Source organism: Schistocerca cancellata, chromosome 5, assembly GCF_023864275.1.
Source record: "Schistocerca cancellata isolate TAMUIC-IGC-003103 chromosome 5, iqSchCanc2.1, whole genome shotgun sequence".
In the NCBI taxonomy this organism is placed as follows: domain Eukaryota; kingdom Metazoa; phylum Arthropoda; class Insecta; order Orthoptera; family Acrididae; genus Schistocerca; species Schistocerca cancellata.
The window spans coordinates 196,072,103-196,099,985 of record NC_064630.1 but is presented as its reverse complement, the minus strand read 5'-3'; the positions used below and the strand labels follow the sequence as shown (position 1 = coordinate 196,099,985).

The window sequence follows — 27,883 nt, the reverse complement described above, 5'->3', positions numbered from 1 at the left end:
ACGGGTATTCATTGGACAAACATATTATACTTGAACTGACATGTGATTACATTTTCACTTAATTTGGGTGCATAGAGCCTGAGAAATCAGTACCCAGAACAACCACCTCTGGCCGCAGTAATGGCCTTGATATGCCTGGACATTGAGTCAAACAGAGCTTGGATGGCGTGTACAGGTACAGCTGCCCAAGCAGCTTCAACAGGATACCACAGTTCATCAAGAGTAGTGACTGGCATATTGTGATGAGCCAGTTGCTCGGCCACCATGACTAGACATTTTCAATTGGTGAGAGATCTGGAGAATATGCTGGCCAGGGCAGCAGTCGAACATTGTATCCAAAAAGGCCTGTACAGGACCTGCAACATGCAGTCATGCATTATCCTGCTGAAATGTAGGGTTTCACAGGGATCGAATGAAGGATAGAGCCACGGTTCGTAACACATCTGAAATGTAACGTCCACTATTCAAAGTGCCGTCAATGCAAACCAGAGATGACCGAGACATGTAACCAGTGGCACCCCATACCATCACGCCAGGTGATACGCCAGTATGGTGATGATGAATACATGTGAATACACCACAATGTCGCCAAACACAGATGCAACCATCATGATGCTGTAAACAGAACCTGGATTCACCTGAAAAAATGACGTTTGGCCATTCGTGCACCCAGGTTTGTCGTTGAGTACACCATCACAAGCGCTCCTGTCTTGATGCATAATCAAGGGAAACCGCAGCCATGGTCTCAGAACTGATAGTCCACGCTGCTGCAAACGTTGTCGAACTGTTCGTGCAGATGGTTGTTGTCTTGCAAACATCCCGATCTGTTGACTCAGGGATAGAGACGTGCCTGCACGATCCATTACAGCGATGAGGATAAGATGCCTGTCATCTCGACTGCTAGTGATACGAGGCCATTGGGATCCAGCATGGCATTCCGTATTACCCTCCTAAACCCACCGATTCCATATTCTGCTAACAGTCATTGGATCTCAACCAATGCTTGCAGCAATGTCACGATACGATAAACCGCAATCACGATAGGCTACAATCCGACCTTTATCAAAGTCATAAACGTGATGGTACGCCTGGAGGTGGAGATGAAGGTGGCTTCGATGTCTCTTGGAAGGCCTGCGGTCCTGCTGCAGAAGAGTTCATGCTGGGATCCGGCATCACCAGAGTGGAAATGTTACTAACACACACATTCGGAACAATGGCTGGTTGTAATGTCTCTGAAGAAGCCTAAAAATATGACAAGGCAGTCACGGTCGGTACCGTGGGAGGGAACGGGTGAGTGGCGTGTAATGAGGGCCTGTAAACTGGACCGGTAATTGCAGGAACAGCACTGACATTGTCCAACTCAGAAATGACTTGGAAGCCTGACGTGGCAGACACAGATGGTACTGCTATAGGAGCGAGTAGTTCTATGGATGGAATTGAGGCCCCCTGTGGGTGAGGGGGGTTGGGGGGCTTGGAGCTTAAAGTGGCAACAACGAGAGTTTTCTGTGCACACTGCCCACTCACCCTTCATGGTAGGACCATAAAACACTGGTGAAACCTGTTGGTGGTCGCACTGTCGTAGTACAATGTTGCGGGCTGAAGAGGCTATGTTAGGTGCACTCATGCCCATGTGGTCATGAAACTTGGCCACCGATCCAGTGGTTTGTTCTGGCGAACTGGATGCATAACAATGTCTGTTACTGATTTGTGAGGAAGGCAAGGCTGGTGAGTTTGGTAATAGTTGACAGCATGTGCATTTGCACAAATGGCAGTGTTGCACATGGCGCTACAGTAACTGACATCATGGCGCATAGAGGATAAAAGCATGTGTGCGAATTTTGGTCCCTTTGAACTTTGTACGAGTGATCGCTCGTCACACTATTTAGTAGATCGTCCACTTCACTTTTCACTTGTTGTTGTGCATAATCTGGCAAAACCATGCCTGAGTCCATTGTTTTAGGTAGAGGTTATCCTAGGCGAAGTTTGTAGATCATTGTCCGTTAGCTGCGAAATAACCGATGGTGGAAGGTTGTGTTGGCCTGGTCGTAAGAGCTGGGCATCCAAATCTTTGTAAAGAATGTTCGGTGATGTAGCCATGGTGTCGGATGTGAAACCTATTGATTCTATATGACTGACATGGAAGTCGCGGAAGATGTAGAACTTTTTGTCCGGGGTCACCAATATGCTGTATACAGATTGTAATATACATAATAAACAGTTCCCAAGTTTTCTATATACACATATATTTTACCATAAAGACTGATACACATGAACACTGCATGAAGTACAAAGGCTGATTGAATTAGACATGGTGGCTAATCAGTGCAGTTAATATCCTGAAGATTGTAATTTGTGTGGTCGATGTGACCTATCGATGCCACAACTACTTGCAGTACTGGAATTAAAGCATGGATTCTCGTTGAAACTAAATTGATCCCATGAACAGTCTTCCTCTCAGCATAAGAAAAATACAATGAAACGTACAAATACTGAAGGCACAAAAATGAATAATGTATCTAGGATAATTTTTCCTACTCAGTCAACATAGATTTTTAGACTGTCTGAGTCTAATTTTCTGTTGTTGCCAATCATACAGTCCATCCACTGAATCTTGATGATTAGCATGTATATATTTTAAGATGTCATTGTAGGATGGAAGAAATTCCTGTCTTTTCTTATGATTGCAGGCAAAAATCATTCTTGTGAAGGAATACTGACATATTAAATAAACATATTCCTATGGCTACAATAACTATATATTTTCTTGCATTTTTATACACAGTATTTACTACATACATTGTTGATGCATGAGTAAAAATTATGCGTCCTTTTTATGCGAGATCTTAAACATAAGTACTCTTAAGTGAAATTGAAACAAAAGTTGTTAAAAAATTGATTATCTGGACATTGCTCTTCTGTTACAAAGATGATTTTAAAAGCCTATCTTTGCCATGTTCTGTGGCAATGTACAAATTTCTTATTACTAATGAGGAAAAGAAAATATTCATATAAATTAATAATGAGAAAAAAATAATACAAAATAAAAAGGTATGATATTGGGAGATAGTTGTTTAGGTATTACACAACTGCCCTACACTGTGCAGTGATACTGTATGGAGGTGTACTGTGTTAGGCAGTTTCATATGATTAACCAGTTGCTATCTATTACTGATGTGGGGGGTGGGCGGGAGGGGGGTGTCAAAGCCCTTTATTTTTTGGTCTTTTAGATAGACTTACATCATGTTAAATTGAGATGTCAGCTTTACCTTATTATATCCACATAAACTAACGCAAATAATTAAAAGGAAAACAAGTTATAAAAAAGGGGCACAGCTCTCAAATACTGTGCATATTCAACATTTGGTTTAGTAAAGGCTCTTTCATCATTGCACACACACGTATGGCAAGTAGTTGGTGGCCTGGAACTGGGACCTTAATGGTTTCATCCTTTCTGAATACTTTTAACTCATGCATGTCCATGTGAAACAGCAAAGTCATTGTGTATTGCACCATAGATTCCTCCACAAATATTTTTTTCATTTATTGTAAATGGTATGTGTGCTTGTGGTGATTGTGGTGCTGTGATTTTTTTTACGGCCTAGGATCCATTATTTACTCCTCCTAATGTGCTTATTCGGCGGAGAGGAAATCCATTGATCAGCAGCTGCCAGAAAGGTAAGTTCCTTATAAAACATTTCTCCATTTATTCAGAGTTGAGTGTAGTTTAGTAAAAAATTTTGCAGGTTTACACAAGCATACTAAGCATCTACACACTTCGCTTGTGTGTGTGGGGGGGAGGGGCGGGGGGAAGAAATCACTTTTCCATGGGTTCCTTGCCCAATTGCCATCTAACTCTGTTAATGACTTATTATAAAGTGTTTGCTTTCGTATGCTGTGATTCTTAAAACAAATCATTACTTTCATAGTTACAATTTTAACACATTTTTATATTGCATGTTATTGCTGACATTCCACTCACACTTACTTCATATTAGGTTTGTGTAAGACCTTTTTATTTTTTCTTGCAATATCAGTTGATATGAATGTTTTCTTTTCCTCATTGGTAATGATAAATTGGTATATCGCCACAGAAGACGGCAAAGATGGATTTTAAAATAATCTCTGTAACAAATGAGAAATGTCAGAAGAATATTCAATTGTTTTACAACTTTTGTTTCAATCATGTAATTTTTACTGGTGTGTCAAATGATATGTGTGATGATAAAAAAATCATAACTTTTGCCTGCAATTGTAGGAAGAGACAGTAATTTTTCCCAACTGGCGAAAGTCTTAAAAATATATATATGCTAATCATCAATATTTAATGGATGGACTGTATGATCAGCAACATCAGGAAATTAGAGGTAATCAAAGAACATCAGTGTAACTTAATAGTGACTTCTTCTTCTTCTTCTTCTTCTTCGAAGATGGATCACTTAGGATCATGCATAATCAACATTTGTTGGCCTTCCTATTTGCCCAGTATTCCTCCATATGCAACGAATGGGCTAGTATGTCAGTTAGGTTTTTTCTCTTCTTCCTCAAAACCCTGTGTGTTTGTGATTTTTCTGATTTCATTTCTGTGATATAGATTTGGAGATCCTAATTCTCTCAGGTTGTCTGCCTGTTTGTACCAATTCGGTCTTGAAGATTTGTTCTTCAAAAATGTATGGATTTTGTGCGTTAACCTGTTTGAATCCATTCTTTCTAAATGCTCTGTGAATTGGATTCTTCTCACGTGCATTGTGTCTGTTATTTTGGAGATGTTTTTATATATTTCTGCATTGGGTGTTGTATAATGCACACCATCTTTAGTTCTTGGTCCTAGGAGTTTCCTCATTATTCTACATTCTTTCACTTCTAATTCCCCTTTTAGTGTTCTGTGTTGAAGATTTTGTGTCTCAGATGTGGAGAGAGCTTCGGGTTTAATTACTGTTGTGTAGTGTCGTATTTTGCAGTTCCACGAGAGACTCTTTTTGCTGTAAACGTTTTTAGTTAACTGAAATGTCGTCTCTTTTTTCTGAGCTCTTGATCTGACAAAATTCTTTTCATTACAATTTTCTGTAATCCATTCACCTAAATATTTAAATTCTTTTACTTGGGAGATGTAGTTATTACCAATTTTGAGATCAGAAGGTGCATCTTTGATGTCAGTCATAAATTTTGTTTTTTCAAATGAAATTTCTAATCCTATTTTTGCTGCCTGCTCTTGTAATAATTCTAGCTGTTTCTATGCATCAGTAATAATAATAATAATAATAATAATAATAATAAAGATTTTATTGTCTTTAGGCCATTACAGCAATTGACAACGTCAAATGAAGTTACAATTTATAATACAGTGTGATAAGGTATTGACTACTGAAATGTTTTAGCTTATATTACAATAAATGTACAGTGGGTCATCTGTTGGATTACTGCATTTTACAGTTGAAGAATTCATTGATATCATAGAACGGGTGGGCAATAAACCATTCATGCAGTCTTTCTTTGAATGTATGTTCAGGAAGATCCTGTATGGCATGTGGCAGCTTGTTAAATAGCTTGTGTCCTGTGACTTCATAGCTATTTATTGATTTTGATAGTCTGTGGTAAGGCGTGTATATGTGTTTGATGCTTCTTGTGTTGTAACAATGTACATTTTCTCTACATTTCACTTCTTGTAGGTTCTTCTTCGTAAAGATTAAGACATTGTATATATAGAGGTTTATTACAGTCATAATTTTTTGTTTAGTAAATAAGGGTTTGCAGTGAGCCTTATGTGAAGAATTTGTAATTATCCTAATGGCTTTCTTCTGCAATAATAGGATGTCATGTATATGACTACAGTTACCCCACAAGATAACGCCATAGGATATTATACTCTGGAAAAATTCAAAATAAGATGATCTGATGTATGTTTCAGGTACACAATTTCTGAGTTGTCTTAATAAATACACTCCTGGAAATTGAAATAAGAACACCGTGAATTCATTGTCCCAGGAAGGGGAAACTTTATTGACACATTCCTGGGGTCAGATACATCACATGATCACACTGACAGAACCACAGGCACATAGACACAGGCAACAGAGCATGCACAATGTCGGCACTAGTACAGTGTATATCCACCTTTCGCAGCAATACAGGCTGCTATTCTCCCATGGAGACGATCGTAGAGATGCTGGATGTAGTCCTGTGGAACGGCTTGCCATGCCATTTCCACCTGGCGCCTCAGTTGGACCAGCGTTTGTGCTGGACGTGCAGACCGCGTGAGACGACGCTTCATCCAGTCCCAAACATGCTCAATGGGGGACAGATCCGGAGATCTTGCTGGCCAGGGTAATTGACTTACACCTTCTAGAGCACATTGGGTGGCACAGGATACATGTGGACGTGCATTGTCCTGTTGGAACAGCAAGTTCCCTTGCCGGTCTAGGAATGGTAGAACGATGGGTTCGATGACGGTTTGGATGTACCGTGCACTATTCAGTGTCCCCTCGACGATCACCAGTGGTGTACGGCCAGTGTAGGAGATCGCTCCCCACACCATGATGCCGGGTGTTGGCCCTGTGTGCCTCGGTCGTATGCAGTCCTGATTGTGGCGCTCACCTGCACGGCGCCAAACACGCATACAACCATCATTGGCACCAAGGCAGAAGCGACTCTCATCGCTGAAGACGACATGTCTCCATTCGCCCCTCCATTCACGCCTGTCGCGACACCACTGGAGGCGGGCTGCACGATGTTGGGGCGTGAGCGGAAGACGGCCTAACAGTGTGCGGGACCGTAGCCCAGCTTCATGGAGACGGTTGCGAATGGTCCTCGCCGATACCCCAGGAGCAACAGTGTCCCTAATTTGCTGGGAAGTGGCGGTGCGGTCCCCTACGGCACTGCGTAGGATCCTACGGTCTTGGCGTGCATCCGTGCGTCGCTGCAGTCCGGTCCCAGGTCGACGGGCACGTGCACCTTCCGCTGACCACTGGCGACAACATCGATGTACTGTGGAGACCTCACGCCCCACGTGTTGAGCAATTCGGCGGTACGTCCACCCGGCCTCCCGCATGCCCACTATACGCCCTCGCTCAAAGTCCGTCAACTGCACATACGGTTCACGTCCACACTGTCGCGGCATGCTACCAGTGTTAAAGACTGTGATGGAGCTCCGTATGCCACGGCAAACTGGCTGACACTGACGGCGGCGGTGCACAAATGCTGCGCAGCTAGCGCCATTCGACGGCCAGCACCGCGGTTCCTGGTGTGTCCACTGTGCCGTGCGTGTGATCATTGCTTGTACAGCCCTCTCGCAGTGTCCGGAGCAAGTATGGTGGGTCCGACACACCGGTGTCAATGTGTTCTTTTTTCCATTTCCAGGAGTGTAAATTACTCTAGGTAGTTTACTACTAATATAGTTTACATGTTGGCCCCAGGATAACTAAATAAACTCCCAGGAATTTAATAGAACTAGGGTCATCAGATAGTGGCTTTTCTCTTAGAGTGAAGATTATCTGCTGAGTTTTATTTTCATTTAGCAGGAAACCATTTGCTCTGAACCAATATGCTGCATGAGTGAGTGTATTTTCAGCACAGGTTTTAAGATCATTAAGATTGTTACTGCTATGGAGAAAAGTTGTATCATCTGCATACAATACAGTGGTGGATCTAATAAATGAGGGGAGGTCATTGATCATTATCAGAAACAGGAAGGGCCCCAGTACAGATCCCTGAGGCACACCTACTTTAACATTTTCTATGTTTGACATTTCCTTACCAACACAAACTACCTGTTTACGGTTGTTGAGATAAGCTTTTAATAGTCTGAGACTGTTTTCTTTGATGCCGTAGAATTCTAGTTTCTCTAGTAGTGGCATGTGCTCAACACAGTCGAAGGCCTTGCTTAGGTCACAGAATGAGACCTGAGCAAAGCCTTTGTTCTCAAAAACTTTGAGGATGTAACTGACTACCGTGTTGATTGCATCAATGGTCGACAGATTCTTCCTAAACCCGTATTGTGTAGCATTAATTATTCCTAGGTTCTCAAAGTGAGATGATAATTGTTGGTACATGATGCATTCTATTATCTTGGAGAATGCGGGTACTATTGAAATAGGCCTGTAGCTAGATGGAGAGTCTTTATCTCCCTTTTTGTATACTGGGATGATCCTAGACAGTTTTAACTCATCAGGAAAATATCCCTCAAGTAAGCACTTGTTTATGCAATGGGTTAAGGGGTAGAGAATGCGGTCACACACTTTTTGTAGCAGGTTGCATGATATGCCATATATATCTAAGTTATCAGATGATTTCAGTTGTTTTATGACCCCTTGTACATATCTAGGCGATACTTCGGAGAAGGTTACCATGCTTGTATTTAGTGACTGTCTACCCCAATTTTGGGAGAGTAACTCTGATGGACTAATGTCTGGTTTGATAATTGCGTCTCCTATCTCTTTCACTGAATTAATAAAAAACTCATTGAGTGTTTGTGGTGGGATATTAATTTTGTCTTTTTTAGTATCTCTGGCAGCACTGTTAATTACTTTCCAAGTGGTTTTGCATTTATTGGTGGAATTATGTATGCTGTTGGCATTGTAGGTTTTTTTGGCTTGCAGGATGGCTTTTTTGTATTCATTCCTGCATTCCACATAGGCTGATTTGGCACCGTCAGACTTCATACTATTGTATATGTTGTACAGTAACAAAACTTGTTTCTTTAGATATGTTGGCTGATCAGTGCTATGTTGTCAGCAATTGCTAAACAGTCTAATTCTATGCCCTTACATTTTGGTCCCAGTCTGTGTGCTGGTGCACCTGCTTTGCTCCATTCTTGAACAACTTTTTCAAGAGCACAATTGAAGAGCACTGGGGACAGTACATCCCCTTGTCATACTCCTGTGTCTATTTTAAATTCTGTGCTCAATCCTCCCATAAATTTTACTTTGGATTTGGTCTCCGTGAGTGTTTCTTTTATGATGTTTGTTGCCTTTTGATCTAGTCCAAATTCTGATAACACTTCAAAGCACTTCAAAGAGGGATTCTCAGTCTATCCTGTCATACGCTTTTTTAAAGTTGACAAATGTGATGACATAACTTTTGTTTGAAGTACTATGCAAATATTTCATCGAATTTTTCAAGTTAAGGATTTGTTCTACGCATGATCAACCTTTTCTGAATCCACCTTGGTATTCACCTATTTTTGAATCCAGCTGAGGTTCTGCTCAACTTAGTAGGGATTTTGTATGTTATTGACAATAAAGGGATTCCACAATAGTTGTTGTGGTCTGTTGTACTTCCTGTTTTGTACAGAGTATGTATGGTTGCTGTCTTCTAATCTGTGGGGAAGTTTTCAGTTTTCCAGATTTCATCTACAATTTCTTTTAGTTTTGCAGTAAGATTTTCTCCTGCATTTTTCCATAATTCTGCAGTGATTTGGTCTTCTCTTGATGCTTTGTTACTTTTCAGTGACTGAATTATCACTTTAATCTCCTGTAAACTTGGTCGCTTTGAGTCTAGGTTTCATTGTGTAAGATGGAACTAAAATTTTTCTGCAGGCTTTCCACAATTCAGTAATTTAGAAAAGTATTTTGCAAGAATTTGACAGTTTTTGGTGTTGGTATGGGCAATTTCTCCATGTTCATTTTTGAATTGGAATGATGGAGGAGAGTACTTTGTTAATTTGTGTTTGAATACTCTGTAGAAATTTCAGGAATTGTTTTTCTTGAAATCATCTTCTATGTCTTGCAATGTTTTGTCTTCATGTTCCTTTACGGACTGTTCATGCCAATTTTACCATGCCTGTTGTCTGAGATTTATCAGTTGGTCACACTCATCTGTCCACCATGGGAGTTTGTGTATTCTTGTTTGCGGCGCTACAGTTTCAGCTGATTTTAAACACCCTGTTTGCAGTTGTTGTCTATTTTTTGGTTTTAAATTTTGTGTTTCTTTTGTAAATTGTTAACTACAATTTGTCTTTTGTATGTCATATTTATGATATGGACATTTCTTAGTGAATTTTCTCTTTTCTGGAGTGACATCTAGGGAAAATTTTGTTGGGTAATGGTCGGAATCTAGGTCTATTCCATTAAGGACTTCAAGTTTCATGATTTCTACTGTATTTATGTGGGATATCATTACATGATCCAACTGATATTCACCTAGTAATGGATTACGTGAGATCCAAGTTTTGATTTTTGAGACTCTTTTCTTGAAAAAGGTCAGTTAGAAAAATAGGTCATGGTTTTTGCAGATTTCAATGAGTTTTATGCCATTCTGGTTGGCCTGTGTATGTCCTGACCATTTACCTACCCAATATCAATATTTCTTTTCTTTAGCAATTTGTGCATTGAAATTGCCCATAAGGATTTTGACATGGTTATTTGGGATTTTTTGGGGAATATTATCTGATTGGTTCCAGAATCCTTCTACTTCTTCTACTTTGTTTTTGTTAGTGATGTTAGTTGGTGCATGTCCATTGATTAGAGTGTATATCTCATTAGCTGATTTTATTGTCATCGTGGAAAGCCAACCCGAGTAAGATCTGAAACTCATGATTGACTCAAGTATTGATTTATCTACTCTAAATCCAGTTCCAATATTAAATATATGTGTGTGGAATAATCAGAACAATTGACTTTTTGTTAAGCACCAAGTATGCTGCAAAAATACTGTTTATGTTGAATTGTATTTTTTCTTATGCTGCGAGGAAGACTGTTCATGGTACCAAATTTAGTTTCAATGAGAGTTCATGCTTTAATTCCATTACGGCAAGTAGTAAGTATCCTACATTACATAGATTTCATGCCAATTCATACTCTCTGTATTAGGTGTTGGGCTGCCTCCCAGCATGGTTATTCCAAAATTGACCAACAGAACACGTTTCATTTTGGGAATATTTAAAATGCTACATTAGCTTCGATTACTTTCATTATCAGTCATATCAGTATAGTTTGACAATAATAGTTCATTTACATTCATGTTATAGAATTAATATGCATAACCTCAGTTACATCAATCATCCTCGTGTCTGTGTGTGTGTTTGGGTATCACAAATCTTTACATAGGAAACATTATACATAATTCCTTTCACGTTATTTATGGGAGCTTCTTATTTACTTATGGAGCAGGTGGGAAAGTATCGGATCTACTTCTGATACACTATGCACTGCTTGTCAATCTACACTTAGCATTGCCTCTAGGAATGAAGGGAGGAATCTATTTGACTGCAGGCTCATTGGATTACTAAGGAAAGGATGTATAACTCATATGTTGTGTTACAAGAAGACTCTCAATCAACATTGTTCATGGTAGATTCTCGTTATGTTCCTACTACATGAAACAGACATTGTTTACTCCAGATGACATGCAACTTAACTACTCATGACATGTGTTTAATTGTCATAAATGTTGTTGTAGACATATTGTAAAGAGAAAAACCTATATCATTATGATGTCACTCACTGGACTGGTACTGCATATACTTTGAATCGTTCATTCATATCACTTATATAATATTTCTTACAACTAAGTTTTATTTGCTTGAGGGGCAGCCTATTAAATGTGCATGGTACCATGCCACTCTCAAAGCTTATGATTTTTTTTTCACTCCATGTTGACGCACAGGTCACTGGGGGGGGGGGGGGGGGGGGGGGGGGGGGGGGGGGAACGTAAAACTAACTTCAAACTAACTGTGTAGTAGCTCAGCGGTCACTGATTCAGTCATTCTTTTATGTCAGTATGCAGCTGTTTAATTCGCCAATCCTGCCCAGTACAGCACCAGCCTAACTTACCTTAACTCTGTAAAGAGAAGTATCTACAAAATTCTATAAAGCACGAGATGCTCCTCGTCTCTGTATCCTGCTTTCATCATAGCTGTCATCGTTCACATCCTTGAATCAATCTTACACATCCTGTAGTTCCGTTCTGTAAACACCTACACAAATCTGTATAGTAGGTTAATATCATTATTTTATGTAGATATTACTCGTAGTCTCTCGTACATTTCCTTAGTTCAACACTGCATGTCTATTACATGTAGTCCACCTTAACTTTATAGTTATAATATTGTTATTCCTTCTTTCTTCCTATATGTATATAATTCTTATGTGTGTGGGCGAATTGCATTTAATTGCATTAGCTGGTGACCATTTATCATGTCAGTTGTCTAATAATTAAACCTCCTGCGGCCATGTTTACATGCAAGTCATTGCTTTCACCTCATCTGCTGATGTAGCTCACCATAGCGATTACACAACAGTGTGTGTTGCAAGCTCTGTTCTACTTTGTTGCTCCTTGCGTCAAGCGAAGCAATGTATCGTTTAATATCTCTCTCAATTTCACTTACCTGCTACTTTATATATCAAAATACAAGTAAAATCTCTTATATCTAAACATGTTACCTCAGCACTAGTACTCAAAAGAAAACAGAAATTAAAATATTATTATATACACTATGTACAGTCATTTTGAGTTAAAATACTTTTGTCAAAAATGTTTATTCCACAAATGCCATTAAGTCCTTTTGGGGGTAGAGACCTTTGTCTCAACCAGTCCTCTTGGAGATCAATCCTTAAGCCCCAGGATATGGGATTTTGTAAATTGCAAAAAAAAAGTCCCCTAGAACTTAGAACTAATTGAACCTAACTAACCTAAGGACATCACACACATCCATGCCTGAGGCAGGATTCGAACCTGCGACCGTAGCAGTCACGCGGTTCCAGACTGAACCGCCTTTAACCGCACGGCCACACCGGCCGGCTTGTAAATTGCCACTTCTTGTTTAACTTTCCTGTTTTTGTTGACTTAGGATAGGTTCACAATAGAACTCACTGGCCTTCACTAAAATGTGTAACATGCTTCAGTTTCTAATCATAGATTTTCTTCCTATATTCAGTCCTGTTCTCCAGTGTGATTACTACTTGTTTAATTTTCTCCTCTGCCATTTCCTCCACTGGTATCTTTGGTTGGGGTGACTCCCATTCATACTTTTGTCTGGGGTAAAACATTAATTCATTTGGTGTGAAACCAGTGGAAGAATCTGTAAGATTGTTAATGACCTGTGTGAAAGGTGTGACGTATTCTACCCATTTTGTGTGTGTGTGCAGTATGTATGTTCTTATGAACTGATAAATTTCTTGAATACTCTTTCTACAGGTGATGCCTGGGGGTGGAATTTTGATACTAAAATGTGTTTTATACCCTGTGATGTCATAAAGTGCTTCAATTTCTGTCCTATAAAATGTGAGGCAGTTTCAGAAGTATCACTCGTGGCTTTCCTATCCTCCTCAAGTAATCTTGTTCAGTTCTTTTCCTGATGGTGGTCACTGTTGCACTACATACAGCGTACATCTTAATATACTTTGTAAAAATGTCATATAGTGCTACTATGGAACTTACTTCACCCTTGCCTCTTGGATAGTGGCCACCCCACATCCAGAGACACTAGGTTTCTTGGTTAAAATTGGGTGAAGCTCGATATGTTTGGAAGAGTTCGACTATTTTGCCTTCTGACAAACTGTTTGTTTTTGTAGTACTTGAGGTATTAGTTGTCTCAAATTTGGAAGGTAGCAGTGTTTACCTGTCTTCTCATTATATTTACTTACCACATAGTGTCTACACACACACTCACAGAAACGCATCTTGCACACACATCTGTACTCTCAGAGAACTGAAACTACACTGCCAAGTAATTTTGCAGATTAACTGATAACTGTGGTACCAGAGTGATGTGAATATTCTGACAGGTCAACTATTTGGTAACATTTTGTGACTATTTGGATTGAAACTCACACCATTTATGGACTCATATCACCTTAATGTCCAAAATATGTACATTAACTCTAGCAAAAACTCAAGATGTGCAGTAGCGTAGATTTACTAATCATTACATACATCTGGTACTGCGAACGGCTGAAAGCAAGGGCAAACTACAGCCGTAATTTTTCCCGAGGGCTTGCAGCTTTACTGTATGACTAAATGATGATGGTGTCCTCTTGGGTAAAATATTCTGGAAGTAGAATAGTCCCCCATTCGGATCTCCGGGCGGGGACTACTCAAGAGGACGTTGTTATCAGAAGAAAGAAAACTGGCGTTCTAGGGATTGGAGCATGGAATGTCAGATCCCTTAATCGGGTAGGTAGGTTAGAAAATTTAAAAAGGGAAATGGATAGGTCAAAGTTAGATATAGTGGGAATTAGTGAAGTTCAGTGGCAGGAGGAACAAGACTTTTGGTCAGGTGAATACAGTGTTATAAATACAAAGTCAAATAGGGGTAATGCAGGAGTAGGTTTAATAATGAATAACAAATAGGGGTACGGGTAAGCTACTACAAACAGCATAGTGAACGCATTATTGTGGCCAAGATAGACACAAAGCCCACGCCTACTACAGTAGTACAAGTTTATATGCCAACTAGCTCTGCAGATGACGAAGAAATTGAAGAAATGTATGATGAGATAAAAGAAATTATTCAGGTAGTGAAGGGAGATGAAAATTTAATAGTCATGGGTGACTGGAATTCAAGAGTAGGAAAAGGGAGATAAGGAAAAATAGTAGGTGAATATGGATTGGGGCTAAGAAATGAAAGAGGAAATCGCCTGGTAGAATTTTGTGCAGAGCATAACTTAATCATAGCTAACTCTTGGTTTAAGAATCATGAAAGAAGGTTGTATACATGGAAGAACCCTGGAGATACAAAAAGGTATCAGGTAGATTATATAATGGTAAGACAGAGATTTAGGAACCAGGTTTTAAATTGTTAGACATTTCCAGGGTCAGATGTGGACTCTGACCACAATCTGTTGGTTATAAACTCTAGATTAAAACCGAAGAAACTGCAAAAAGGTGGGAATTTAAGGAGATGGGACCTGGATAAACTGAAAGAACCAGAGGTTGTACAGAGTTTTAGGGAGAGAACAAGGGAACAATTGACAGGAATGGGGGAAAGAAATACAGTAGAAGAAGAATGGGTAGCTTTGAGGGATGAAATAGTGAAGGAAGCAGAGGATCAAGTAGGTAAAAAGACGAGGCTAGTAGAAACCCTTGGGTAACAGAAGAAATATTGAATTTAATTGATGAAAGGAGAAAATATAAAAATGCAGTAAATGAAGCAGGCAAAAAGATTGACAGGCAGTGCAAAATGGCTAAGCAGGGATGGCTAGAGGACAAATGTAAGGATGTAGAGGCTTATCACACTAGGGGTAAGATAGATACTGCCTACAGGAAAATTAAAGAGACCTTTGGAGAAAGGAGAACCACTTGCTTGAATATCAAGAGCTGTGATGGAAACCCAGTTCTAAGCAAAGAAGGGAAAGCAGAAAGGTGCAAGGAGTATATAGAGGGTCTATACAAGGGTGATGTACTTGAGGACAATATTATGGAAATGGAAGAGGATGTAGATGAAGATGAAATGGGAGATATGATACTGCGTGAAGAGTTTGACAGAGCACTGAAAGACCTGAGTCAAAACAAGGCCCCTGGAGTAGAGAACATTCCATTAGAACTACTGACAGCCTTGGGAGAGCCAGTCCTGACAAAACTCTACAATCTGGTGAGCAAGATGTATGAGACAGGCAAAATACCCTCAGACTTCAAGAAGAATCTAATAATTCCAATCCCAAAGAAAGCAGGTGTTGACAGATGTGAAAATTACCGAAATATCAGTTTAATAAGTCACAGCTGCAAAATACTAACGTGAATTCTTTACAGAGAAATGGAAAAACTGATAGAAGCGACCTTGGGGAAGATCAGTTTGGATTCCGTAGAAATGTTGGAACACGCGAGGCAATACTGGCCCTATGACTTATCTTAGAAGAAACCTACGTTTGTAGCATTTGTAGACTTAGAGAAAGCTTTTGACAATGTTGATTGGAATACTCTCTTAAAAATTCTGAAGGTGGCAGGGGTAAAATACAGGGAGCGAAAGGCTATTTACAATTTGCACAGAAACCAGATGGCATTTATAGGAGTTGAGGGGCATGAAAGGGAAGCAGTGGTTGGGAAGGGAGTGAGACAGGGTTGTAGTCTATCCCTGATGTTATTCAATCTGTATATTGAGCAAGCAGTAAAGGAAACAAAAGAAAAGTTCGGAGTAGGTATTAAAATCCATGGAGAAGAAATAAAACCTTTGAGATTCGCCGATGACATTGTAATTCTGTCAGAGGCAGCAAAGGACTTGGAAGAGCAGTTGAATGGAATGGACAGTATCTTGAAAGGAGGATATAAGATGAACATCAACAAAAGAAAAATGGGGATAATGAGATGTAATTGAAGTAAATCAGGTGATGCTGAGGGAATTAGATTAGGAAATGAGACACTTAAAGTAGTAAATGAGTTTTGCTGTTTGAGAAGCAAAATAACTGATGATGGTTGAAGTAGGGAAGATATAAAATGCAGACTGGCAATGGCAAGAAAAGGAGTTCTGAAGAAAAGAAATTTGTTAAAGTCAAATACACAATAGAGTAACATGGAGAGCTGCACCAAACCAGTCTTCAGACTGAAGACCACAACAGCAACAACAACAACAACAACAACAACAACAACAACAGCGACAAATGACAAATTTTCTGGATGCCCCAGCACATCAACAAGTGATGAAACTGTAGAAAAAGTGTATGAACAGTTACCAAATCACAATCAGAGAAGTTGGTGATGATGTTTGCATATCAAAAGACTCATGCCATGAAACATGTCACAGCAAAATTTGTTCTAAGGGTGTTGAATTTTGAGAAAAAACCCAGGTGAATGGGAGTTGCTCAATAGTTGCTAAATGAAGTCAACAATGATTCAAAGCTACTGAATTGTGTCATAGCAGATGATGAAACATGAATGTATGGGTATGAGGTCAAACCTAAGGCTCAACTGTCCCAGTGGAGGTATTCTGGATTGCCAAGACTGAAGAAAGCTTGACAAGGACTCAATTTTAATGGGAAAGCGCTTCACAAGTTGTAGCTAAGAGATCAGATGATTAATAAGGCACAGAACCTACAGGTTAAAAATCTTTTGCAGGAAGCAGTCTGGAAAAAAGCCCAGATTTATGGCCTAATGGTCCATGGCTTTTGCACTACAATTCAATTCAATTCAATTTATTAGCGTCCTTGTAGTACATCATCGAAGTGACATAGGACTTGTCAATAAACATTACAATTTAAAATACATATACATGAAAATTTGTAATTGAATTTACTTGTCACTTAGACATTACAATTTTAATAGAACTTTTAGAACATTAACATAAAAATATACAAGTAGGATAACAATGTACAAAAAAAAAAAAAAAAAGAAAAAAAGAAAAGCTAGTGATTCTCACATCAAAGATTATTTACATTCTCACATTAACACCGTTTCACAATTTCATAGAAACAGCAAGTATTTAAATGTGAGCAATTACACATATTTATTATGTCAGGGAAATATTAACTGCCCTTTTATTGTCAACGATTCATAAACTCTTCAATACTGTAAAAACTATTGCTCAATAACATGTTTTTTAATTCTCTTTTAAATATGTACAGTTTTGGTATTATTTTTAGTTCTTTGGGGAGAGCACTGTAGAGGATTTTGGGTTGGTATAGTACACTTTTGTGATACATAGCTGTTTTATGAATTTCTCTGCGGAAATCATTCCTATTCCTTGTTTCGTAGTTGTGAAATTCTCTGTTTAATGTAGAAAATTCCTCGTGTTCTTTCAAGAAACATATGCTTTCATATATGTATAAAGATGGTAGTGTCATGATTTTTAATTCTTTGAAAGCTTGCCTACAAGAGTCTCTATATCCTATACCTTTTATTATTCTGACTGCCTTCTTTTGTAGTCTAAATGAGTGTTTTGTTAGACTGATGTTCCCCCAAAACTGTACGCCGTATCTTAATAAACTGTGCATGAATGAGAAATAAACACATAACACTGTTTTAATATTACATGAGCTTTTAAGCATTCTAAGTATATAACATGTTTGACTTAATTTTTTGTTCAATGATATTACATGCTTTTCCCATCTTAAGTGTTCATCAAACCATCCTCCCAAGAATTTAGTGTATGATGCTTGTTCAATCTTACACTCACCCAATTCTACTGTAAGGTTAGTTTTTATTTTATTTGTAATATGTCTGAAGTTGATCCACGTTGTTTTTTTGGCATTCACAATGAGTCTGTTTTCATTAAACCATCTGTCTGCTTCGTCTGTTGCTAATGTGACTTTTTCCTGTAAGTCAGCTTCACTATTTGCTTTAACAAACAAACTTGTATCATCAGCGAACAGTACTGCCTCTGCTTCAGATAGTTGACTTGGTAGGTCACTGATAAATATTAAAAACAGTAATGGCCCTAATAAAGATCCCTGGGGTACTCCATACAAAACTCTCTCGAATCTTGATGAATATGTCCTATCTGCCTGGCTTATCTCCACCTTCTGATACCTGTCTGACAGATACGATTCAAACCATTTGTGGGCAACTCCACGTATTCCATAGGCATATAACTTCCTAAGCAGTAACTTATGGTCGATGACATCAAAGGCCTTTGATAAGTCTAAAAACAATCCACAATTTAATTCCTTTCTGTTTATGGAATTGAGAACAAGTTGCAAAAAATTGAAGATAGCTGTTTCAGTTGATTTATTTTTACGGAAACCATTTTGTGCATTAACCAATATTCTATTCTTAATAAGAAATTTGTATAGTCTCTGATACATTATCCTTTCTATTATTTTTGAGAAACCTGACAACATTGATAAAGGCCTAAAGTTACTAACATCATATTTATCACCATTCTTGTAAAGTGGCTTTATAGTAGACATTTTAAGTTTTGATGGAAACACCCCTGTCTTAAAAGATTCATTTATAATTTCAGTGAGATGCGAGGCTATGTTTCTTGCACTTTGCTTAATGACTTTGTCAGGAATCTCATCACACCCACATGACATTTTATTTTTTAACTTATTTATAGCATTTAGTACCTCTGAATCAGTTACTGGATAAAGGAACATTGTCATGTCATTCATGGGGATTTTTACCTTGCTATTGGAATTGCATTTACTTTTAATTAAATTTATGGCTATATTTGTGAAATGTTCATTAAATATGTTGGCAATCTGAAGTGGGTCCTTAACAGTTTTACTCCCACTTTTAATGACAAAGCTGTTATCTTTTCTTTTGTGTCTACCTAAATTTTTATTTATTACCTCCCAAGTTGACTTCATTTTGTTGTTACCTTTCTCAATATAGGTATCATTATCAAGCTTCTTAGCTGCAATTATTACTTTCTTGTACAGGCTTCTATAACATTTCACATGTGCTTTCAGTACTACATTCTTCCTGGCTGATTTATTTAACTTTCTGAGAGTGTCTGATGACTTTCTAATCCCCTGTGTAACCCATGTTTTGGTTTTATGTTTATTTTTGACTCTTTTTATAGGAAAGGCAACATCGAAGCAGTGTTTGTAGCTTTCAAGGAATGAGTCAAACATATTGTTGACATCACCACTTGATTCAGTCCCCCAGTTGTTATTTTCCAGAATGTAATTAAAAATTCTTATGCTGTCATCATTTATAAATCTCCTTTCCCTGTAATTATTATTGATAACAGGGTCCTTGTAAGATGTGACATTTAAACTCAATTTGATACCCTTGTGATCCGAGAAACCAGTGTCAATTACTTCAGTGTTATATTCACACTTACTCACACTTCATTGTTTGTTCATGAACTTTTGGTGAAAAACAGCACTGTAATGATGCCCCAGGCTCCATATTCGCCAGATATGGCCATGTGTGACTTATTTCTCTTTCCAAAAATGAAGATAACCTTAGAGAGCCATCATGTATATGAGATTGAAAGTGCACTCAGACTTAGATTCATATTCTTTATCAGTCATTCAGCATTATTACATGCAGTGGAGTATGTCAGTTCACTTAACCAATCAATTTTATAAAATATATTTTTACATATGTAAGTTAATATTGGGCATGTCTAAAAATTTTTCTAGTGAATAGAATAGGTTAGTTAACAAAAAGTTGTGTAACTTTTCCCTAAAGACTTTGATCGGCATGTTTGAGGCGTGTTTAGACAATTTGTAATGTATTTTAATTGCCATATACTTATGGCTATTGTTAGTTTTTGGTAATGTGATTTTTGGCAAAAGCAGAGAAGTACAGATTCTTGTATTGTAGCCATGCCTTTGATTCGTTATACTTAAATTTGGAAGTTCAGCATGTATATAGCTAACACTATGTATATTTAATGAACAATGGTTTACAATGTGTCCCATTATCCACCTTTGCCATTACTCTGATTCCTTTCTTCCGGATCACCAGAATTTCACTTACTTTTTTGCTGTTCCCCCAGAGTATTATCCATGCATTAAAACAGATTGAAAAAAATGAAGTACTCTGTCCTTACATATTCAAATGTCACACAGTACATCACTCTCTTCAGCAGAAATATAATTCTTCACACTGTGTGTTCAACATGAGAATTCCATGTTAGTTTATAGTCAAGTATGATACCTAAAAATTTTGCATTTTGTTTTTCTATTTTTACAGTCTTTTTTGGACTGAACCACATATTCTGGGTCTTCTTCTCATTTAATAGTAGACTATTCTCATTAAACCATGATCTTGCATTTTCTTTTGCCAAATTCATACTACTAACAAGGTTATCAAATACATGGTTTCCAGATAGGAAAGGTGTATCATCTGCATACATATATGTCTTTACATATGTTTTTCCTAGTAAGTTGTTTATATGTACAAGGAGTAGAAGTGGTCCTAATTTAGATACCTGTATCACTACTTGCTGAACCTCAAGTATGTTTGACAGATGACTTCCTGAAATCACCTTTTGTTGAGGTATGATTTTATGAGTTTTGAACTTTCATCACATATTCCGTAGTACTCAACTTTAGACAGCAAAACAGAGTGGTCAACATGGTTGTAGGCCTTGTTCATATCACATAAGGTTACCTGTTTGTGAGCATGGTCCTCAAATTCAGCTAAAATGCCTCTCACTAAGCTTCTGTGACATGTGTAGTTGACTAATACATCTGCTGATACATTATGCCTTCTAAGACTTTGCCTAGTATTGGAATTAGTGAAATTGACTTGTAGTTTGCTGGATCAGGAAAAACGCCTTTTATGAGACACAAGTTCATAGAATATGTTAGTGGTGCTGCAATGTAAAGTATTATTTCTTTCAGTAAATTGTCTGATATATTAAAAATATCTGTACTATATGAATTTTTCATTTCTTTGGCAATTTTAAGAACTTCATCTTGTCATATCTCTTTGTGGTGTTTCAATGAAGGTCTGGCCTGATTATGATCTAGATTTGTGCTCTTAAGTTAGTCTATATATGTTGCATTGGGTTTAGTGATCCACTTTTTGATTTCAACAGCACAGCTTACAAAACATTTGTTGAATGTATCTACTGGTATTGGGACTGTCTTATCAAAATTTCTGATTTCATCTTTAAGAGTATTAATTACTGACCACACTGTTTTGCTCTGGTTTTAACTATTTTATGAGATCAGTATTGCGTCTTTGTTTAGCCAATTTTAGCTCTTTCTTATACAGTTTCTTAGTGACTAAAGGGCATGGGGCCTGATTTGTTAAAGAGGGCCTTAAAAAGGCTCATATTTTTCATTTATTCTGAAAACACATGTATTTATTTTTTAATTTTATGTACATAATTTTCTTCAGGAGGCTGTCATACAAATAGTATCTGGTCTACATAATTAAGCAAGAAAAGCTTTTCTTAAAAAAATTCACACTCATTGTCAATGGTATCTAAATGAGAAACTCCCAAATATATGTTTATTTGGCAATTTCATAACTACATTCTATTGCCAAAAAAATTAAAATCCTAATATAATGTACTGCTCCTTAGCTAACAAAACACATTCCTGTCTTGTAATACAAGGCTGACTATCAGGATAAGGGCTGTTACAAAAATAACAAAAAATTAGTTTTTGTGCAGTTGTTTGTATAACTTAAAAGCATTATAGTTTGAAGATAATAATAGAACATCTGAAAAAGAATAATAACAAGAAAACAAAAGAATATGAGTAAAAATAATTAATGCAAACAATTTTAAATAAATTAAAGCAATATATAATCCATGGTTCAGTCTCACAAATTGTTATGTGAATGCCTTGCACATCAATTACCTTTACATAACAGCAACAGGCAAATTATAAACTACATGAAATGAAATTTCAGTTGTGAATATGACCAAACATCACCTGTATAGGGAAATGACAACAATTTGTGCCAGACTGAACTCAAACCCAGATTTCCTGCATTAAGCGAGTGGTCACCTTAACTGCTTTGGCTCTCTATGCACAACACACAGCGTGACCAATACTTCCATATGTGTTGGTTCCTGCGTCACAACCTGCACTTGTACACACATTATGTAATTCCCTTATGGCGGCAGACGGTATAATTAAAAGTTGCTACCTGGTAACGGTGGATGAATATGATACTGCAGTACCTGTGTTGTTTAGAAGAACCATGCAATGTTCCTTTGCACATTCATGCATGTCCAAAGGAACATTCATCATTCTTCTTAATGACAGAGGCTTTGTAATATTTAAATTTTAAGCTGAGTTAAACAGTGTAACTAAAAATATTTTAACATAGTACAACAGAATAAAACTATTGTTTCCTTATACTACCCATGTCACATAAAATCAGAATAGTCATTGAAGATTAGGTACACTATCAACTAAATAATCATTTGTTTTACATGAAATATGGACTTCTTAGATAATGAATTATTAAAAAATCTGTTTGCAGTAATTGAAATTTATCACTAATTTTCTTAAATAACATTAAATTTATTTATATGCACATATGGATGCTACAGAATTTGATTTGATAACTATAATAAAAGTACATTAGTATACTGTGTGTTTATGACAGTGTCTGTGTAGTTTGATTCAGTGTTCCTTTGCACATGCAGCCATGTCTGAAGTAACAGACACTGCTGTAAATTGTGTTTTATTCATCTCATGATGTACATTTGCAATTCATTTGGTTTGCATACAGGAGACATGTCAAAAATTTATAGGACAGTTACAGCAATTTTTACATTAATAGATAATAGCACTATAATAAATAATAACACTATAAGGATATTTCTTGGAATGTGTAACACATTGTATCCAGCTCAAATTTCCAGTTTGTCCCACATGAATTCATCCACTAAGTAATAACACAGTGTCAGGACCTCATGTAGTTTTCTTTTAAGTACACCTAAATTCATCTGCATCAACTTGTTCCCTTTAAATTTATTACAAATTTTCATTCCCATGTATTGAGGTCCCTGGGTATACTGTCTGAGGCAGTGGGTGGGGAGCATAAAGTTATCTTTGTTTCTAGGACCATGTGATTGGACAAAATGGTTTTCCTCAAATAATTCATGTCTGGTATACAAAAATATAATAATCCCAAGTATGTATAAGGATGGCACAGTTAAATATTTTAAGTTTTTTAAATAATGGTCTTCATGTTTCTTTGTGATTTGCAGTGCACATATTTCGTATGATTTTTTTCTGTATTTTTAGTATCCGCACTGTGTCCATCGAGTTACCCCAAAAAACAACACCATACCTAATAATGGATTTGAAGTAGCTTGTATATGATACTTTTCATGTGTCCATGTCAGTTGCAGTTGATAATACTTGTATTGCAAATGCAAAGCTGCTCAGTTTGTCTGCCAGGTATTCAATGTGTGCCTGCCATCTCAAATTTATCTATATTTAAACCTAAGAATTTGACTGAGTCAACTTCTTCTATGCCTTGGTTCTTGTATACAATCTTAATCTGCTCACATTTTGACTGTTTGGTTTTGAACTGTATCACTTGAGTCTTAGGTATGTTTAGATTCAACCGATTGAGCTGAAACCAAGATTTAGGAATTTTTTCTGAATCCTCATCTTCAACTAGGACAGAAGTATCATCTGCAGACAGAACTGATGGGGAGCTGATATTTAATGGTAAGTCATTAACATAAAAGAGAAATAGGACTGGGTCTAATATTGAACCATGTGGAACAAGCTGAGATATTTTTTTCCAGTCAGAAAAATAAAAACACCATTTGAAGAAATGCTAACTCTTTGCTTCTTGTTGGATAAGTAGGATTTAAGCCATTGTAGGGCACTGTCACCAATTCCATGCTTTTCAAATTTGTAAATAAGCAATGCATTGTTTACAGAATCAAAGCCTTTGTGAGGTCACAGAAAATTCCTGTCAACATATTTCTCTTGTCTAATGATGTACTTATTTTCTCAATGAAACTGTTTACCACATCTGTGATGTTTTTCCCATACTGAAAACCAAACTGATTGTTTAGAATAACAGAATATTTTGCAATGAAGTTTTGGATTTGTGCAACAGCAAGTTTTTCAGATATTTTAGATAGGACTGGGAGAATCGATTTCCCATGATCTCTCTTGATCCCTTCTTCAAGAGTGGTTTGACTTCAGCATATTTCAGTACCTCTGGGAAACAGCTCTCTTCAAAAGACTGATTTACTATTTGAGCTAGTTGGTTTGCAATTCTGTTGTGTACCACTTTAATAACTTTGGTGGGTATTCCATCCCAACCTGCAGATTTTTTGTTTCTTAATGTTATAATAGCATTTTCTACATCATCCACAGAAACTTTTAAGTATTTTGTAAAGTGTTCAGAGTTTTCACCTAGGCCCAAGGGATTTACTTTGTTGTGATAATCTGTTATATCTGCATCAGACTTTGCTACATTTATAAAGAATTCATTAAAGTACTCTGGTATTTGAGTTGGATTTACAATCGTATTTCCTTCAATGTCAATTTTTGAAATTTCTTGCCTTCAGGCTTTAACACGTAACTCAGATTTAATGACTGACCACGAAGCCTTTGTCTTATTTTTATGATTTAAAATTAGTCTGTTATTTGTCAGTTGTTTTGTTGCCCTGACAAATCTTTTGAATATTGTTTTATAGAATCTAACATATTTAGTGAAGTCAGTATCTTTATTATATTTTATTTCTCTGCACAGCTGCCTTTTCCTTACACTGGAAATTTCTATGCCCTGGGTAATCCACTTTACTTTATTTGTTGTTTTATTGCTGCAGAGCCTAGGTGGAAATGTTTCATTAAAGACACCAAGAAAACTATTTAGGAATTTCTCAAAGTTTTCATCACTTGACATACAATGATCGAAAGGCCATGTCTTCTGTTTTAGCTTCTCACTAAATGTTAGTAAGTTTTCTTTGCTAAAGTTCCTGCTCATATGGGTTCTCATACATGAACTGTTTTCTGTCTGTGTCAGCTTGATGAACAATGCACAGTGATCCGAAGTACCTAGATCTAGACAAAATTTGTACACATCTTCTTATACATAATTAGTTAGAACATTGTCAATACATGTTGCTGATTGCCCAGTGTCTCCGGCAGAATCAGAGTAATACAATCTGAAACCATATTTCTTTACTAAGTCAGTGAATCTTGAAGTGTGGCTACTATCACATGTGATATCAATATTAAAATCAGCAGCTATTACAATTTTGGTCTTTTTTTCTCTGCAAAGGTCTTCTAGCATAATTTGAAGCTTAGATAAGAATAGTTCTGTTGTTGATGTCCCTGGAATTCTCTATATTGAGATTATTGTAACATCTCTTGTAAAATTTGTTCTGGATGTGTTTTAGGCTGGGGGATTTGCTCAGGCTACATTTTGTGATCTGAGCAGAGCGTTTGACTGTGTGGACCATGATACTTTACTGAATAAGCTATCCTATTATGGTTTTGCTAATAGCAGCATAAATATGATTAAATCCTTCCTTGAGAACCGCCAACAAGATGTATGCATTAACAGGGAGAAGTCAGATCTGATTAATGTTAGGTCTGGCGTGCCACAGGGCTCAGTACTTGGACCTCTATTGTTTTTACTTATGATTAATGACCTACCATCTTTTGTAAACTCTCACTCAATAATGTATGCCAATGACACAATTTTTTTAAATAAAAGCTCAGCTTTAAACACACTAAAAAATATAGTTAAAGATACCCTTGCTCAGAGTTCATTATGGTTTAGAGCAAACGGTTTTCTACTAAATGAAAGTAAGACCCAGGCACTTTCGTTTAGCTTAGGAGAGAATCATGACTTAGAAAGTATAAAATTTTTAGGTGTTATAGTAGACAACAAGTTAACATGGGAACCACACGTCAAACATTTATCTGCCAGACTCTCAAGAGTTATCTATTTAATTAGAAATATAAAAAGACATGTCCCTAATAGTTATATAAGATCAGGATATTTTGCTTTCTTTCAAAGTATCATATCATATGGAATCTTATGGTGGGGCAATAGCACTAACGTAAAGGGCATTCTACATTTATAAAAAAAATTAGTAATAATAATAACCGGCTCAGATACGTTAGAACACTGTAAACCCTTGTTTGTTAAATTGCAATGACTGACGGTAATAAACTTGTACATCTATGATGTTCTATTGTATGTTAGGAACAATATTTCAAATATATCATTAAGAAGGGATGTACATAGCCATAACACCAGGAACAAATCATGTTTAGATGTACCATATCAAAGACTATCCAAGTCACAGAATTCATATTTAGTTCTTGGACTTAAGTTGTACAATAGGTTAAGTATAGATTTAAAAGAGTTACCAGTCAATATCCTCAAAGCTAAGTTGTACAGAATATTAGTAAATAATCCTTTCTACACAGTAGAAAAATTTTTTGAAACTGAAAACACTGTCTTTCAACACTGTACCTAGCAGATGGCCTTATGTAATCCAAACTAAATTGTATTTAGTAATTAATGTTAAAAATGTAAGTTATCTTGACGTTGTCTATTGCTTTATGAGCTGAATGACAATAAAATTTGATTCATTGATTGATTTGCTAATGAGTCCACTATTTATACACAACAGCTCTCAAACACACATTCTTCATTTAAATAATTAAAACAATTTCTGGTCTCACAATTTATGTCACTACCAGTATGTAGAAGTATATATGAGGCTCCATGTGACTTGTTTCTTCTGCAAAACCTACTTGCTAATCTGAAGTTCACTATTTTGTTTAGGTTTTAATTGTGTCCTCAGTAAACCAGTGCTCATTTAAACAAACAACACTAATATTTGCACATTCTGACAGACTGATTTCCAATTCATCTATTTTGGAGCTTATATTGTTATAAGCTTCAGTGTTTAAACAATTTATATTCCAGTGGATAACATACCTACTTTGACTATTAGTTATGGGGTTAAGCATATTTCTTGCCAGATATTGGTTTGAGTTTTGTCTTTCTTAATCCTACACAAGTTGTTTCACCTTCATCAATACTTATCAGTTTCCCTTATTTTTTTTATGACCTAGCAAGTATCTATGAACATCTTAATGAATATTTTTGAGCCCAATCTATTCAGCTGTAGACCATCTTTGGCAAGGCACCTTGCACTTAGAAATTTGTAGGGGTCAATGAAAACGACTCCTAGTTTATTGCACTGTTCTTTAATATTGCTGTTAATTCTCTGCACATAGCTGTCACTCACCAATCTCCTGTGCACAATGCCACTTATTATTATTCTGGAATTCAAGTAGAGTCTTCTGTCTGTTTGGATGACGTTCCTTGTGTGGTCTGAAATCTCTTCCTCGCTGTTGTTTCAAAGTGAATTTGTTCCCACATGGATAAAAACACCCTTTGGATTTCTGCTATGATTATCTGCTGTGTTCTCTTTTCATCCTATGGCGTTGTTTAGGTGTGTATGCAGTTGATGCGTCCTGATTCCAGATAGAACGTTGATTTCAGAGTTTGGAATGACAATGTTTTTCAACAATGAGTCACCCATAATGAGGAACTCACTTCCTGTATTATTATAATGCCTCTTTCTGTCTTTTTCATACAT

The 27,883-nt window shown here is 37.0% G+C and overlaps 1 protein-coding gene across 1 annotated transcript in view; it reads left to right on the top strand.

The window, feature by feature from the left end:
• LOC126188442 (centromere-associated protein E-like) overlaps nt 1–27,883 on the top strand; it is a 618,456-nt gene that overhangs the window by 444,571 nt on the left and 146,002 nt on the right. The window lies entirely within an intron of this gene.